Source organism: Epinephelus moara, chromosome 2, assembly GCF_006386435.1.
Source record: "Epinephelus moara isolate mb chromosome 2, YSFRI_EMoa_1.0, whole genome shotgun sequence".
NCBI classification, from domain to species: Eukaryota; Metazoa; Chordata; class Actinopteri; order Perciformes; family Serranidae; genus Epinephelus; species Epinephelus moara.
This window is the reverse complement of record NC_065507.1, coordinates 32685369-32703792: the sequence shown is the minus strand read 5'-3', so window position 1 is coordinate 32703792 and position 18424 is coordinate 32685369. Positions and strand designations below refer to the sequence as shown.

General features: G+C 39.7%; 1 protein-coding gene across 1 annotated transcript in view; it reads left to right on the top strand.

Annotated features, from left to right (window-relative positions):
* Positions 1 to 411: 411 nt before the first annotated feature.
* The window catches only part of bcl9l (bcl9 like), a 27561-nt gene continuing 9548 nt past the window's right edge, over positions 412 to 18424 (top strand). Inside the window, exon 1 of the mRNA XM_050064790.1 lies at positions 412 to 689. The gene's annotated coding sequence lies outside the window, so the exon portion shown is untranslated. The remainder of the gene's footprint in view (positions 690 to 18424) is intronic.

Sequence of the window (18424 nt, the reverse complement as noted above, 5' to 3'; positions counted from 1 at the left end):
GAAATCTTTTGCAGGATAGTGTCCCATAGGGATGTGGCTTGAGGTGGAGAGGGTGATTTGCTGGATCAGATAGGCCCAATAAAATATAAATAAAACACCTAATATTTGCTATTTTAATGATTATTTTATTCTTACAAGTCCAGGAAAGGCACCTACAGTGTATTTCATGTCTGAAAGACAGCATTTTATTTCAGGGTGTTGCCATGTTCATCATCTGAAAATATTATAAATATCAATAATATTGAAGTGGCATTCATGTAACCCTTAGTGAGATTAAAAAAAAAAAAAGACTGTCAGCCAGCACAGAAGTCCATTATGACATATCAGTACAGTGACATACGGATACCCGTGTGGCCACACTAATTATTGTCAGCGGCTGGGAGTGATATGGACTCGCAGAGAAATGCAACGTCCTGCCCTTCTACATCTTGAATAGTGGGAGTCATGAACCGCTGCAAGGTGACGCGTCCCCTGATTTCAACCGAAACTTCAACCTAGACACGCCGTGTTATTTATCACCATTTGAACCTCCCGTCAAACTGCACCAGCTCCTTTCTTATCAAACATCGGGATCGGGACCATCTTGCGCAGTGGTACGGCGAACGGAGCAAGCGGTGGCGGCGGCCACTCCGGGGAATGTCGACTGGCCGTCAGTCCTGACATCGGCCTCTTCTGATCTCACACACCAGGTAGAGTACACAGCATTTCAAAACATTGTCACTGCTGAAGCATGCTAGCTGTTCGCCTATTTCGGAGTCGTCTCCCTAACGTGTGGACTCGTATAACTTTCTCTTCCTTTTATGAAGTCTTCGGGTCGCTAGCAAGCCAATAACAAAGTTCAAATCCCGTTAGCTAGCATTGGTTCGCTTGCAGATGTGTGCTACGGCAACGTCAGTTTACAAGCAAGTAGCCTAGCGAAGACATGAATTAGCATGCTAAGTTAGCCCATGGACCTGGCTGGCGCAGCAAGTCTCCACTCATGAGCGCAGGGGTTCACACCAGGGGCATGTGTCCTTAAATTCTCCTAACAAGAATGCGGTGCTTGCTCAACTTCTATGCTTTCACGTGGCGTTACGAACATGTAAATCCACAGTGTGTATATCACTAATATTAGCTTGTCAGGAAGCTAATCTGACAGATGCAGCCTTTGAATGGTTTTGTGCTAAGCAGCTACACCGTGTTCGGTAAGGTGACAGACTGCGTAACGATACCTGTCACTTCAACACAGACTCAGCGTGGGCATGTGGAGACCAACATGCTGTTAATAATGCCGCCGCTGCTTAACACTATCTGCCCCCTTTACTGCCACCGTGGTGAACGTTAGCTGTAATGTTGAAAAATGATGTCTGTGTACTTTAAAAATATTTATTTTCAAGAGGCATTTCCTGTTCCCGCTGTGATTCAGTGTCACAGAGAGGAGCAGAATGTGCACCTGGAGTTAATTCCTGAAAACCTAAAACGTTGTCTGGTTAGCTGTCAAAAATATATATGTTGAAATAATTATTACCATTATCATAATTGTAGTTATTATAATTGTATAGATAAATACTGCCATACAGTTTATGAAGTGTCATACACACCCCTTTTCCTGTCTTTCTTCCTCTCTCTCTCTCTCTGTATGTATTTATGTACGTATGTGTGTGTGTGTGTGTGTGTGTGTGTGTGTGTGTGTGTGTGCGCGTGTGCGTGTGTGTGTGGTCTCAGTTCAGTAACCTTATGACAACCCATGACCCCGCTCAGTTCAGCCTGTTGAATATGGTGTGATAATGCTGTGCTTCAACCTGTTCACAGAGAGATACTACAGCTTTCCTCGTTTGCTACACATCCTTTCTGTGTGTGTGTGTGTGTGTGTGTGCGCGCGCGCGAGCACCCAGGCGCTTCATGCTGTTTGTGTATCTACAATATCCTGGTGAGCTATATATAGCACCTAACAGAGTTTGCAACTTGATCTGAATTGTCTTTCAGGGCTACAGTACACTGTGCGTTGCTTTCCACTGGAGGTCAGATATCTTTGAGTTCAGAGCATCTTCTTCTTTTTTTGTCTTTTTTGTTGTAAGAAAAGGACAGTCTGCTGCCTACCTGTAGGCCTAATGCAAGTTTTATGTTGCACTTTTGTTGTGTTTTATCCTTTGGTATCCCCTTAAATGGGGTTCAGGTGGATAATAATAGAAACTTAATCTAACATGTCAGGGCTTAATGGACCAAATATCATTTTGTTTTTACTCCATCCTGTTCTCAGAACTTTACAAACTAATATTTTAGTAATCAACCATGTACACTTCTGTACATTTTGCTTGGACAAAACGTGACAGAAAATTGGATGATGAACCAGTCTTCTAGTAAAAATGAGAAAGCTAATGTGTCTATAATTGTACAGAAGAGGAAACTGTCAGCCTGCATGAATTAATTAACATATCCTAGGTGTGAAAACTCTACTACTGCCTTTTTTTGCATTGTCCAAAGTTGATTTGAATGAATAAACATGTGGCAGCCCCTGCATGTCCACACAGACTGCTCTAGTGCAAGCAGAGACAGATTTGGTGAGCTGCTGACAAAGTGTTTCTTATCTGGTTAAGTGATCTGAGAACTTTGGGGTGAGTTACAGGGAGCACTGCTAAGGTGAGCTATGAAAGAATAATGTGATATTGAGAACGTTTCCACACGACAGAATATACAAAGACACTTATGTACTGGGCTCTGTAGGTCTAGTGACAAAAGCGAGGCCCCACTCTAATCCCTAAATAGGAAGCATTTAGACAGAGCATTTTCATTACGCTTGCATTATGGTTCATATTTATGTCCCATGTCTGTTTTAGTTCTGTGCCTTTCACTGTGTTTATCTTTTGCATATTTTTGCATACAATTTTTGTAGACAAAATTACTCTGTCCACACTGCTTCTGAGCCTGAACCTTTCAAATTGCATTGATATATTTTGTCACACCAGGCGGTATATTCAGACTATTAACGTTAGTTTGTTTGGTGAGGTAAGAACAATGCCATTTGAGCTCAGCTGTATACAAAATAACCACAGTGAAACCTTGTTAGCATGCAGGTCTTGGGCAAACTGTGGTGCTGCTTGCTAGAAGTGAGAATGTAATATGAACCAAATACAGGATTTAACCCTCAGATACTGTGCCCAGCTTCATAATTGCAAGAGGACAGATGTTCACCTCTGTTTGTTAGCACTTACTTGTGCTTGGAAAGCCTTGTGTAACAAATTGAGTCTCAGTGGATGCTTATATTAGGATATTTCCTCATGTGTTCAAAGCTGATGTGAACCCAAGAAAATGTATGATTTAATAAAGAGCAGAGCCAAGTGTATCTCACTTGGTTCCAATTACAGGGAGAGGAATTTTGATTTGTTTTGACTCCTGTCACACTGCCAAACTGTGCTAATATCCAATACATTAGATAATTGTGGGTCTGTGTGACTTTTGTTTACAAGTTTGAAACATGTGACACTAGATGACTCAAACAGGAAAATGCATCAAAGTAAACCTTTCCGTACACAAAACCAACTGTGGGTGTGATCACAGGCTTGGTGATCAATACGCTCACATTTCACCTTTACCATAAGGCCTGAGCCTGATCCTGAGACCGGATCTTACCAGTCATCAAAGCTTTTTTTCAATATCACAAACAGAGTGAACTAAGTAAGCTAAATCTGCACTGTGAAACAAAAATGTGGGAACTGAGGGTTGGCGTCACATTATGCAAGTTTGATATGATAAATACAAGCCTTATTGAGGATGTAGAGAGAATCTTATGTTTGCTGTGGCTGCATGGCACAATGCATTTTCACCCACTGATGCCTCAACACTTAGTCTCCAAAACTTGAGTATTTGAACATAATATCATCACCTTATCTTAAAATCATTTGAAGGATTGTGTGATAGCTCGGTGCTTGAATGTATTTATTGCACATGCTCAGAATGATCAGCTCAAAGCTGCTTTAAAGTCCTTTGCCAAAGACAAAACAAGACAAATATTTTAAAGGCTCCATTAGAGGCCTCTTGGGTCTAGTGGTGCTTCTTACACCCAAACCAACCACTGTGTTTTGAACAGAGCTCCTCACAGTGCCCTTATTTCCTTTAGCAGGGCTAAAAATGTTTGTATTTGAGGAACTGACATTGTTCACAAGCTTAATACCTGTTTGACTATTAAAAAGACCAAAGAACTGTGAGTGCTGTTGGAGAATCGACACACAAAAATTTAATTCATGCAAGTTACTTCCTGGTATGTGAATGCTGAACTCTTCACAAGTTAACTCGCACTGCCTGCTGTATGAATGCACAATAGTATTTTATCTTTGCGTGCGTCTCATGAAGCTCTGTGTGGCTTTAACAATGGATACCATTATTCCCTCAAAGCAGTGTGTATTGCATTTTGTATTACATACAAATGCGCAAACAAACAGACTCTAACTGGGATTCTACAGCCGGATGATGCATCTGTCACCACCTCTATCCTCCCTAAGCTCTCTTGCTTTTGTAATCACACAATTACATACAGTTAGTGTGTGATATTAATGTTTGTTAGACACTTTATGTACCCAACAAATATGTTCTTAAAAAGGACACCACTTTCAAATTGAGGTTTATTTCTTTACAAAGTGTGTGTTAGAGTGCATACTGTAAATTGACCAGCAAAGGCCAAAAGTGTGCAAACACTTCGATGATCTGGAGGTAATTTCCCACCTTGTTTATATCTGTTGCAATAATTACTAGTATGCTTGTTTATCCAGGTGAATTTTCCTCCTTTTTTGGGACTTACTTTAATCTCATCTTCATTTTAAGCTCACAGCTCGCGTCATAGCTCAGGACACTTAGCTTTTTTTTACCTTCACCACTTTTTATTCAGTTATGCCTCATTGTAGGGCCATGTCTAGTTTAGATACAACTGGTGTCTATTTTGTGCTTCTAATTGGAGTAAATCTGTTCTCCAATTTGTTAAATTCTAGGATAATTTATTTTAGTTAAGGTCAGGTTATGTTTAGGCTAATGTTTTGGTCACTGTTTATGGATAGTTCAGTGTTGTTTTGGGAAAAAGATGCCGTGCACAACCTCTAATGCTCCCCAGGGAAACAACAGATACACTTATAGTTCTGCTTGGTTAATTTGCCAAATCTTAAAAAAGGGGACAGATGTAAAAAAAAAAAAAAAAAAAATTCTCTACAAACCCATGTATTGTACGATAAATCATGTGGAGTGATGTGTGGAGTGCATTCTTACATGATGATGATGATGATGATCTTTGACCTGTGGGAAAAACCAAGACTGTATCTGATTGGACAGACTGGTTTTCCTGTCCTAAGCAGACTGGGAGGTGTGTGTTCAGTTTGACACTGGATGGCTTCTGTCCATCAGCCTACTGCTTCTGTGCCATAATGCCTGCCTTCTGTCTGTTCTAAGGCTGCAGTTTGGTCGTTTTCCTTGCTCTAGTTGGCTTTTTTCCCAGAATGTGTTGGAAAGGATACAACCCTTGACCCTATGTACAAAATGAGCCCAGTACTTCCCTATCCCTGAGCTGAGGCAAAGCTATGGACTAGGTGCCCATGGTCTTCTTATGACTTAATTTCCAGCCCATTGAGGAGGTCTTTATTGGTGTTTGTATTGAATCGCCAACAAATCCTGTGTAAATTGCTTACATTGCCATGCCTACTCTAGTTCAGTCAGTCCTGAACACACGTTACAAACATGTCTGATATCCACCGTGATAGTTGCACATATAAACCAGAGGTGGCTTCGTTGAATCAGATAATATTTTAGCTAAAATGTCATCTTTCCTCCTCTGCTTAACTCAGGGCTTTTTGTGCAGTTCATAATGTTTTCTCCTGGTGTGAAAAGAAAGGTACATCTTAGGTCATCTCTTTTGTCATCACTGTTCAGCGAGGCCTGTTACATCAAAAGACAGCGATGCTTTGAGATCTTCACAAATGTCTCACTTTTCCTTTTTTTTTCCTGTGGCCTTTTCTCTGTTGCAGGCCCTTCTCTCCGCACATCGCCTACTGGTTAGCCTATATTTACTCAGCCCCGTGACATGTTTTGTTGCCACAGCAACCTGCCACAACCCCCCCAGTGTGCTGATTTTTTTGTTGGCTGTCACCTGTGTACTGTCCCACAATGCACTGCAGTTTAACCCCAGCAATCATTATGAGCAGACTGAGAACTGCGAGTGCAGAGAAGGCAGCTATGCAGATCACAGACTCATAAACAGAGTTTGTGGGTTAACTTCTCCCAAAAGTAAAAATACCTTTTTGACAAAGGTTAGATCAACGGACCAACCAAATCCCTCTCATTTTTAGATGTTTATTGAAATGACCCACAGTAACCTCTTGTTATGCTTGTGGACTAATACATTCCTACAACACCAGGCTGCAGAAAAACAAAGTGTGTGTTGGGAAAAGAGAACAAGCGTGCGATTGAAGGAAAGTGGGGAGGAAAGAGAAAAAAAAAGTTATAGCAAGGACGATAAAAAGCAAGAAATAGATATGACTATGGGGCTGAATGTGGTCAGTAATCCATGAACAGGGTTCCCCCGCCTATTACACTCTTAGCAGGCCGACTCCACTGCTCTGACCAAAAATGCCAAACATGCAGTATTCTTTTTTTCCTCCTGCAAGACTTTTGAACAAGTTCCAGTTGTGTCCTTTCCTTGCCTACAGCCCCTAACAGCATACAAATATAGTCTTCTCTCAACTTAAAAGTTATGAGTTTTGAATGTACCTTCTCTGTACAAAAAACATTCACACTGGCTGCATCAACACCAGATCAGACAGTAGTTTCTCAGTCCCTGATCTGGAATCAGCTGCCATATGATCAGAAATGGGATGGTTAGTGCTTTCCAATGAAGTGACCCTTTAGTGGTCGCATTGTTAAGAGATGCTTGAGGGAAATAGGTATTTTTTTTTACATGCAAAATCTGAACCTGCATTCATCAACGAGAGTCCAAAAGTTGTATTCTATTGGGTGCTGGCACCAATAATCACTCAAAATGTACTGATGGCTGTAACTTGGAAGCACTGTCACATTATTGGTGTCAGTTGGTTTTTCCATGAGTGGAAGTTGGCAGGGGCTTGATAACTGATTAAACATCTTAAAACCTAGCAGAGCTTGCTTGTCATCATCCTTGTTGATTTTCTAAAGTCGCATGGCTTTCAAATCAAGCTGGCTTTTACATCAGAATGGTATCTGACTGAAACATTTAAAATGCAGTCATTATAAGGCAGTAAAGAAAAGCTCACTATTGATGTCATATCAGAGGAGTGTCCGTTTTGATATTTAAAATTCATTAGCAGATCTTAAGACAATTCTCACTGAGTTGTGGGGTTTATTTTATATAGTGTTTTAGTTTATGGCACTCGAGCATGCTTATTTAATATGCAGGAGGGATTTGAACCACAGGAGAAAGTGACAGTACTTTGCTGTATTCTCTGTCCACAGGTCTAATCCAAACTAAGTCCTTATATGAACAACAGGCTAGTCGTAGCTTTTCACTATTGTCCTTGAGCTGCGTTTAGCTGTGATCCAGGATTGTAGGTTCTATTGTTGGTTTGTGTTCAGTTGCACTGCTGCTGCAAACTGTAGTTTTGATCATTTCAAAAGTAAGGTACAAAGCAGCCCAACCAGTATTTTAAACAGTGTGGAGAAATGACACCATTCATTGCTTTTGCCCCTAATTTTATTACACTATATCCCGCAGTATCGCAGTGCATCCCAATCAAACTGTTCCTCACAGAGGCTTCAATGTGGTCATGGTGTAGCATGGTTATTTCTAACATAAAAGGGTTCAGAGCTGTCCGTGTCACATCACATTTCATAAAATTTGTCACGGTCCACTTAAAGGTTGATTTCATTTCTTAAATAAGGCACACAGGTAGATTCGCCATCTGAAAATGAAAACTGAAATATAGAGCAAGTCTGTCTCAGTGGCAAGTGGTGGTAAGTGTGACAATTTTGGGTTTCTTTGAAACCTTTGTGTGTGGACATGAAGGGAGTCATTACACCAGCCACATAGCCCACATTACATGTGTGTAACATAAAAGCAGGCGAGAAAAAAAAAATCAGGGGTGTGTTGTTTGCTTCATTTGAGCAGGTTGCAAAAAACCAGAGCTGTATCGTTTTTAGGATCCAGCATTTGAGCGAAGGAGGTTCGATGTTTGGTGGCACAATAAAAAAATTAAGTAGTACAGTGACTTTACATTTAGACAGACTCTATAGCTAATATATTATAACTTTGAAGAACTAAAAGAAGATAAAAGTTTCAAACTTGATTTGATTAATGAACAATGCACTGGCAAGTGACAGCAGAAAAAAATAACATTTCACAAAAAATATTTATTAATAAATGTCCATAGTGATAAATAAAAAATAACTTTGCTTTGGAGAAATTTTCTTGCAAGTCAGGATTTTTTGTGTAAAATGGAGCTTTCTTTAATGGTACACTATGCGGGATTTTCCCAAAAACACTGTATAGACAAACAAAAGAAATCCTTCTGAGTCATCACCTGTATTTTCTTGTTTACTTCTTATTTTGCTGTGTTTGGGATGTATGGGTACAATGTGGAGGTGAGGCCAGGCCATTGTAAAAAGGGAGCAACCAGGTGCCAGACTGTAAGCAGCAGGCATCCAGAAGGAAGCAATGAAAATTGCAGGCACAGTGCTAAAAAAGATGCAAATATAGCGAGGCGAAACAGGAAGTGGACAAAGCTTTTTCCAAAATGAGAGTGCATCTGGGGTCTGCTTTCACTTTCGCTGGCAATACTGTTTACAAACATTGGTCGACAACTCCTGCACAGTGTAACTTTAAGTTCAGTTTGAATTCTTCTTGAAAGTGCACTCAGAGTCAGCCACTTCCTCATCACTTTAAAAACACCTAGTTTACTATTTTGTGCAGTGCATGTCTCAACACAGGTTTTCTAAAAATGCTGTTGGTTGAAAAATATATGCAGTCATTCGAGGTGATATGGCTAGACATTCAGATGATTATGAACGTCTTCATGATATGATTGAGCAGAAATTATGCCTTAGGTGGTGAGAATTTGCAGTGTATACCAGAAAACTCTACAGAAACAGTGCCAAATATGAATGACAGAGTTCAAATGAGGAAATGTGTATTGACAGTAGACAGCAGGCGGACAGCAGCAAAAACAAGTTTGACAGTTTGTCAGGACATTGAAACAAAACACGCATGAGTGTGTGTTGTAATGTCGATGTCGTACAGAATCAAATATATTATTTGAAATTATTTTGTGTTTGTTGATTTATGTAATTATTCTTGTAATGTCCAGTAATTGTCTTTTTTTTCTCGTTTTGTGAAGGAGCTACGTAACATGCGATTGTATGTTCCATTGCAGAGGGTAAAATATTTTAACTTTGAACGGCAATGCTGTCTAGTGTTACAGTTGCCGGTCTCACCTAAGTCTACCATCCTGCTCTCTTCTACTAAAATGAAACCCTGTTTGCCATCTACCATGTGCCTGATTCCATGTGAATGCAGCTTAACCGTAAAAAATATTTGGTTACATTGCCTTTGATAGTTATGTGGTCTACCCTCCTCTGGAGAAATCACTAATATTCTTACAGTACTCCAAACAGTGTTTTTAACATCATTTTTATGTGTTGGTGCCTGTCAAAAAAAAAAATCCTCAAGTGTTGCATACTAAGTCAATTACAGCTGATAACGTTTACTATTGTGTATTTGTGATGCTCTTGAACCTTGATAAAGGACCTCCAGGTCAACCCAACAAATGTCCTCTGGTGATCCTAACGTGAATGTTGGAAGTGGCTGTCCTCTTAGATCACCATATTAACTGATAAAAAATTAAGGACTTGGTAGACCATGCAAGGACATGTTTTAATTTAAGAAGTCCTTCACAGAGCATTTATTTTGTTAACAGTCACACATGTTGTGTTAGCTGTGGCCTTGTCCTCAGTTCGAGAGAAAAGTGGCTAAGCACATTCAACTTATTTTTCTTCTTTCAGGCTGTTTGACTGGCGCCATGTGCAAATGAAGTTTGTTAACTGTCAAAAAAGTCTTAACTGTGCATCTCTGTGTAACTGTGTGGGCCTCCGCATCATACACATTATTCATTCATCAGTACTGTTAAACACTTTGGCCTCAGTGTTTACTGGTGTCGATCCACAGTGCAGCACTGTGGCATCTGTGTTTTGGACTTGGCGTCGTATTTTGTTCTCGCTGTTGGCCCTGACTTCCCAGGACTCTCTGGGTCTATTAATACCAGCTCACTCTAAAAATACACAGTACTGTGTGACCCACTGGGACTAAATAGGAGCTCAACCTCTCACCGTAGGCACACTGACATAGACATAAACAGCAGTCATAAATTCTGACCTGTAAAATAGTTGCTGTACTGTTGTCCTGGGATTCACACTAAAACCTTTTTATTTTTTTAAATACCTGGATGGTCAACTGAAAAAATAAATAGTATATCAGTATTTTCCACTCAAAGACAAATAAATAGCTTTTGGGAAATTCATTTAAATCATTCATCAAACCTTTGGGTCTAACTGAGAACAGTGATGTTTTTTTCCTTTGATGTTGAAGGAATGTAGGGGCGTGTATTTGTGTGTGTTGGCCTGCTTTGTGTGTATATGTACTTATCATTATGGCCCTAAATGAGTTGGCCTCATACGTAAAGACCATGTGCTATGGATTCCAAAACTCATTGAATTATTTCCGTAATTTGTTTAGAGCAGCAGTTAGACGCATCTGGACAAGGTCCAATTATTAAATTGAATTTGTTTTCCAAACAACTTGTGAAAATGTCAAACGAGGAAAAGGGAAATGGAGAACATTTTATGCCCCAACACATTTCTTGATTGGGTAACAACTCACCTTTGCATAAACATGTGGCCAACTGATCCTTTCTTTAGCAGGGGCAACATGTTTCATTAATAAGTAACTCACATCCTTAAAAGAAACCAATAATACAAAACAATGTACATCAGGGTGTGAACATAATAATGCCAGCCCTCATATTTTTGTTTTCAGTTTCTCTGCTGGCTCCATGTCGTATGGGCACATGCTGATTTGTTGGTTTAGAAAGCTTCCTCCATGTAATCAACAGGTCAGTTGGACTGGATTGTCATGCATAGATACATTTTGCTAACGTTGGCAGTTAGACATAGTCATGAATACATTTTGTGAGGCATGCATGATGCTTTGGTTGCTGTGAGACAATAACTTCTTTGTTGCAACTAAAGGCACCAGCCTATTTGATACCATTTAATCCCAACAAACTGTAATTATCTCTCTTGCCTTAGTTGGAGACATCTTTTTCTGTGTTTATAAAGAATTGGCTTCCCCTTGACTTAACACCTCTGGTGTTGAAATATGCTAAATTCAGAAGTGGTGTGAGACTTGCTGGAAATTTAAGTAAGCTGTTCTCCCTATACAACTTGACTTTACTGACCTGTATAATTGCTGCACTATACAAGTTGCTAGGGATGTGAATCACCAGTTTCATCACGATAAGATATATGGATTCTTTGGACAACGATCCGATATTTGCCGATATTACAAAGTCTGCCATGATATGATTTCGATTCGATGTGATTTAGGGGCTTGTGATCGAGATGAGATGATATTAGATATCCATTTAACATTTAAGGGGGACTACATATAAGTAAGTATGATCCATATAATTCAACAGCACCATGCACTGCACGCCCCAAAATGACCATTTCAACAAAACCTGAACATTATAATCTTCACTGAGGTCAGACTTATTGTATTAGACCACTCAAGTTTAAGCCTACAGGGTAGTTTTCAGAGATAATTGAGTTGAGACAGTTTTAAAAGGAGACATTATTCCATTCTGAATCAGTCCACACAAGCCTAGTGTTGTCAGAAATATCAATTTATCATTACATATCAATTTTGAAGTTTCAAATTGTTTTTATACTCATTTTTTCGTAGTATCAATACACCAGTTCCAGTTGAGCTTTCTTACTTTCTCTCTTATTGTTAATATTTACTACCATCATTTTGTTGTCCTCTGTTCCTCTGCTTGTCTTTGTCATATTATAGTCCTATATTTATCTTTTAATAAACATTTTAAATGTTATGCCCTCAATGCACCAATAAGATTTGGTATGAAATATCAATATTTTCCAAGGTTTTGTATTGAAATTCCAGTATCGTGACAACACTATTTTAGTAAGTCAGTATCAGTCCACTGAGTGTACATTTTATTGAAATAGCTGCTCAGACAGACTTGTTTGTTGACATTCTCAGATGACTGAACAGACGCCTGAATGGAAAGCAGGATTTCTAGGTTATCCAGATAATTTGTCTTTGCAGAGGTAGGTTTCAAGGGTAACATTTTTTGATTGCGTGCAAGAAATAGTATTTCCTACCTCAGTTACTTTGATCATTTGTGCCGTTAAATCCTTTTTAAAATGTATAGTCATTTATCAGTTTTCACAAAAGAACACCATCAAGCCTCTTAGCAGTAGGAACTGAAGTTACACAACTTGCAACTTAAAAATCCAAAGCAGCTTTTTTTTTTCTTAGTTTATATGCCAGATTTGAAGGGATCCGAGTGTTGCTTAGCAAATGCATCCAGATAATGGACACTGCTTTTGTGAAAACATTAGTGTTTCCAGGTTGTTTTCATAAAGAATTCTGTACTCATATCAGTAGAATGCCTGAACAACATCAAGACTGCTAAATCTCTTCCTCTTCGCCCTCTGTTCAGTTGGCAAACAACAAAACTGCACATCACAGAAAACATCTGGTAAGGAGTGGGACAGACCGCCCAGCTGTCCAAATCATTATTTCATGGTCGGGACGTCATCTGACAGGATCAACATAATATATACAGGTTAATGACAACATCTGTGGTGTATGATTGGTTATACTGACGTTTGAAATGCGTCATTACAGAAAAAGAGACGAGAGGACGTTGTCTTAACTTTGCTGCCACAAAGCCTGTTTCTATGTCAAGTGACAGCCTGTTACACCTCTGTTCCCCTGCTTGATGTGGTCACCTCTACTGTGGTTTAATATAGATGAATCCACAATATAGTTGTACTTGTTTACAGATTTTTTCTGTTTTTGTTGTCATACAACTGACTGAGTATTAAATAGTTGTTTAATTGGGCCCCATATTAACATTATCATTTGCAGCTGCTGTGCTGCAGTTATAAGACCCCTTATTTTATAATTATCTCATGAAATAAACATGAATCCAGGTTAATGGCAACAGCTTTGATGTGTATTTAACAATCACAGAGAAAGTTAGAGGCAACCAGAAGCTGCTAGCTAAGGTCATTGTTTTGCAAAAGCTGGTGTTTTAAGTTTCACACACTCTGGAGGCTATTTTAAAAGAGTTCCCCTTTTGGGGGGGCAGAAAGATGCTGCTTTAGTCTTGATGGACTGAAACAAAAAAGAAAAATGTACATTTACTAATTAATCCTCTTAAAGTGGATGTACTCCCAGTAATTCGTCTTTGAAACAGGCCCGATTTCTTCTTCTACGCAGCTTGACCATTAGTAAGAGTGGCCTTGCAGCAGGTGTGGCCAGGTACTGTTTGGCATGACACAGGATCCCTGCATGCGTAGACCTCTACAGCAGACACAGTTGGCTCTGGTCTGTGCCTGGTCTCCCAGGGCATTTCTCAGACTTTCACCACATGATGAGTATCTTCTCTGTTGGTTCTGATTTTAGTTCTTCTCTGGAGAACTGTGGAGTTGGTTCAGCATCATTCAGCATCTCATCCACACATTTCCCTGTGCTCTGGTTTGACACTGTTGGTTCTTAAATGTTGAATCTTCCATTGTTATTATTACCTTAAGCCATGGAACTGTGGAACAGGTTCACCACCTATGACCTTCATCATGAAATGATGATAGCACATACAGTTTTACAGTTACATACAGTTTGTTTTTTCCCCTCTTTGAATAGAGCAGCAGACTTCAATAAAAGGACCTGCAGGGGTCTAATTATGATTACTGGTGACTGCTGTACAAGACTATTTTCTCTTATTTGTCACCATGAACCAATAAGGTACGAGGCAGTCCTGCACCCATGTGTTTGCACCTTATGAAGAATTACGTTCTTATTTTTATCTAGCTACTGTGCGCTTGCAGTGTGTTATCTACTGAGCAGTGTACATTTGAGCAAGAGTCACATGTCACCCTACTTTAGCTGTAATTATTTTTCAAGCTTTTAGTAGTGTGAGCAAAGATTAACATGGTTTCTTTTTCATGTGCTCTCTCAGTAAATGGCCAGCTGGGAGTTAGTATCAGTGATGCCAGGGCCTTGATTAGTCAGTCTCTGTACACACCAGGTATGTGTGATTATTAATCATAGGAGTCAGTGCCCTTTACATACCAAGTTAAACTGCGGTTTGTACATTTTCAAACTGTGTCAGCAGGCTCTTTTCCACAGTAAGATTTGGGGTTTTTTCAGGTTTCGTCTGTCTATCCATTATCGCTTCTTGCTTATCCTTTTCAGGTTTGCTGGGGGCTGAAGCCTGTCCCAGTGCAATTAGCATTTTGGACCTGCAGATTCAGACATATGAGAGCAACATATTTTCTTTGCCATTGAGAAGTTGTTAAACCATTAGAAAAGAACTGCAGGAGACCTTGTTTGATAAGGAAAGCTTCAGTCTGTCAGGCCAGATGGAGATTTGCAACCTTGTCAACATGAACACAAAAGCTAGACTCAAAAAATGAGCATTCAAACCTGCTTTGGCAGAAACTGTTTGACTGGATAAGGGGGAGGGAATGTGAGAAAGTCTCCCTTAAGGGACATTAACTTTAATTTTACAACCTTGATTTTATTGTAGATTAATTGCATAGCAGCCTGGATGATTTGATTTAATTCATCATTTAAATGTCACCATAATTAAGTGCTAATCATTTCTCAAGCTTAGGTGTAAAATGTCGTGTTAAGTTCATGTTTTGAGGTCAGAATGTAATGAATGCAGATGACACCAATTTGGTTTAGTGTTGGTTCTCTAAGTGTGTCTTATTAATCAGCGCCTTTTTATAAACAAAAATGAGAGCAGAACATGCAAGTCAGATTTTGCTTGTATCTGTACTGCCATTCAATGTACAGTACAGTACTCAAAACAACTATTGAACCCCTGGACTTTACTTTTCAATTTTGCAACATTAAATCAAAGTGGATACAATTTGGCTCTTTAATGATGATCAACAGAAAACAACTTGAGTATCAAAGTGAAATTCATCACAATTCAATGTAAATAGTACAAATACAATACAATAGTAGTTCATACTCTCCCATGACACACCCATGTCATCACCGGTGCGACCAGTTGTTTTAAGAAGTTGCATAATAAATTAAATGGAGATTGCTCTTGTGTAATAAAGGTGTGACAAATAAGTTTTGGATTAATAGGCCTCAAATGAATAACATGTACAATCAGATTACTTAATTTGTTTACTCAAGGTAATTATTTGTAAATTATTAGCCTCTTACAGGTCCAATGTGTAGGATTTAGGGGGATATATTGGCGGAAATGGAATATAATATAATAAGTATGTTTTCTCTAGTGTATAACCATCTGACAATAAGAATCGTTGTGTTTTTGTATCTTTGAATGAGCCCTTTATATCTACATAGGAAGTGGGTCCTTGTCCACAGAGTCCGCCATGTTGCACTGCCATGTTTCTACAGTAGCCCAAAACGGACAAATGAAACACTGGCTCTAGATAAGGCCATTCACATTTTCATGTCAGACACTGTTGTTAGCAGCCCCTTTGACAAGAGCAGCATTGGAAAAACAATGATTTTTTTTTTTACGTGAAACTACTTTATTCCGTGTTTTAGCATGTTTAAATTAACGGGTCTGTTTGTTTTGTTTCTGAGACCTCTGTGGTTAATTCAGCTCCAGGTAAAAACCCTCAGAACTTTGGATTTTAAGTTATCCAAGAGAAAAGGTAAGCATACACGTGCTGCCCATTTGGGCATGCCGAACAGCTTCAAAGAAACACTTTTGTTGTGTGAAACTGCTTTATTCATTATTTTTACTAGTTTAAATTATTGGGTCTGTTTGTTTTACAAAGGAAGAGACCTCTGCGGTTAATTCGGCTCTGGGTAAAAACCCTACTGAATAATGAACACTGGGAGTTCACGCTTGGCACATGGCAGAAGTTTCAGCTGGTTGCAAACTGCAGTCCTCCCAACTAGATGCCACTCATTCTCGGAACCCATCGGCTATATTCGGCATCTGACTTCCGGCAGGCGGCGATACAGCCTCTGGGGGCAGACCCCCGATTTTTTTCATTCCGGTTTGATTTGGGCGGAGGAGGCGAATTTCCGTTTCCGACTTCCGTTTATATATAAGTAAATATGCTGAACCACTGCGATGGATTCAGAGTTTGCAGTGACGGCAATTATGTTCTGCCTCGTTAGTTCACCGCACGGACCGTTTAACCTGGCAACAGCTGCAGCCAGCTCAAACGTGATTGGTCAATATCACGCGGACTACAAACAGTCTACAACCAGAGACCAGGGCTCTTCCGCTCTTCTTCCGGAGGCAAGATCTCCGGGGTTTGCCTACAGACTCTACATTCACTAAATGTAGAGTCTGTATAGAGACTAGATGCCACTAAATCCTACACACTGTTCCTTTAAGCCAAATCTACCATGTTACAGGTCTAATCTCAAGTAACAGTTTTGATTTTTAATTGTATTTTCCTGTCTGAAATGCATTTAAGCACTTTTCTCTAGATGTGTCTTGCGACTCCTCCAAATACATTGCATTTTTAAGCCTGTAAACAGCACTATATGAATAGAATTTCTTGGCATTAATGGAGAAACCTGCTTTGATTGAGACCTGTGACTGTAAGAGCTCAGTTAAACATTAATATGCTAACCAAAAATTGCCAAATCATTGCAGCACCTTGTCTAGCTACTTTTGCAGAAGGTCAAGGAAGAGCATTTATTGGTTTGGTTTAACTAGTTGTAATAATTTTCATACATTGATGTATTACCACTTTACCTAAAAAAACACTCTCAAGTAAAAACCCATCTACTACTAAAAAGGCTTTAGCTGCTCTAAAGTCCCTGTAATGTTCCTTGTGGCTGATTACCTAAATACAGGCTTCATTCACATGGCAAGGAGTGGGCATAATAGTAGTGCAAGGCCTAACTCCAGGTTTACAAAATGTTCAAATGAGACACAACATTTACTCGAGCCTTCAATGACTTGTACCTGCTTTAATGTTCTGTTACAGTCCAAACTGGACTCACTTTGATTTCTTCAGGCTGTTGATATTATCAACTACAGCAGAAATGACTGAGAGTCTCCTTGATATCTACTAGACTGGCATTCACTTTAGATAGGCCTATCTTTTCTTTACTGTCCACTCGAAGGTCAGCGACTCACCATATGATTAGTCTGCCTCCACTCTGTGTTGCACAAAGCAAATGAGTCACACTTTGTCAACAGGAGCGACGTCTGACTGTCCCTGTTTGGGTTAATGAGTGATGAAGCTCTCAGCCGACGAACAAGGCACCTTTCTGTGCTGACATGAGCCAGTGGTAGTTAATGACTAATTACAGCATTATGTTTACCATTACCTGTCAAGGTGAGTGAGTGGTACAGATGGTTTTGTCAGAGCGTGACAGCTGACCTGACTGACGACACTGTGTGCAGTGGTGAGATTGTGTCATCGCTCAAAATGGAAACCAGTGGAAATGTTTGAGATCTGCATCATGTCAGCCAAATATCTCAGCTAGATGTTTTTTGAGCAGGCTATGATGACTGTTTTGACCAACTATTGTTCACAGCAACAGGTGTGGAAGGGTCTTGTTGAGACCTGCAAATACTGAGGAACTCCTAAATGCTCTGTACACAAGCAGCTTTTATGGGATGCACAGCAAGAAAACTTTGTGTTCAACTAGTTTGTAGACTGCATACAAATTCTTCAACACACAGAGAAGAACACCCCAGTTGCAAAGGTTAAAATCAGAGCCTTGGGGTTATGGACACAGGCAGGTGGTGGTGTCAAGAGGGCGTCAGCTTGCAGCTATGGACTTGAACCCACAAGGAAGCCTCATGTGCTGGGAAGTGTCCTCCATTCTTAATGTTGAGCTTGAATCCTGCTCAGTTTACGGCTGGTTTTGTTCCCTAACATTACCAGTAAATGTAGAAGTAGATGTCTGAGAGCTGAGGCCTCGTCATCTGGTCTCTTAGGTCACACCAAAATAGATTAAAAACAAATGCTGATAAGCCCATGAGGTTTGGTGGTGTGTCTAAATAGGCCTTGACTAAAATCTGTAATAAGCAGGTAATCAGTTTTTGCCTGTTTGTGCCTTACACTCAAAGTGTGAAACTGAGAGAATGAGTCTCTCTGAGTGGGTAAGGGAGGGAGGGAGAGACAGGTATTGCTACAGACAGTGTTGTGGAATGTGTGGTGGAGTTTT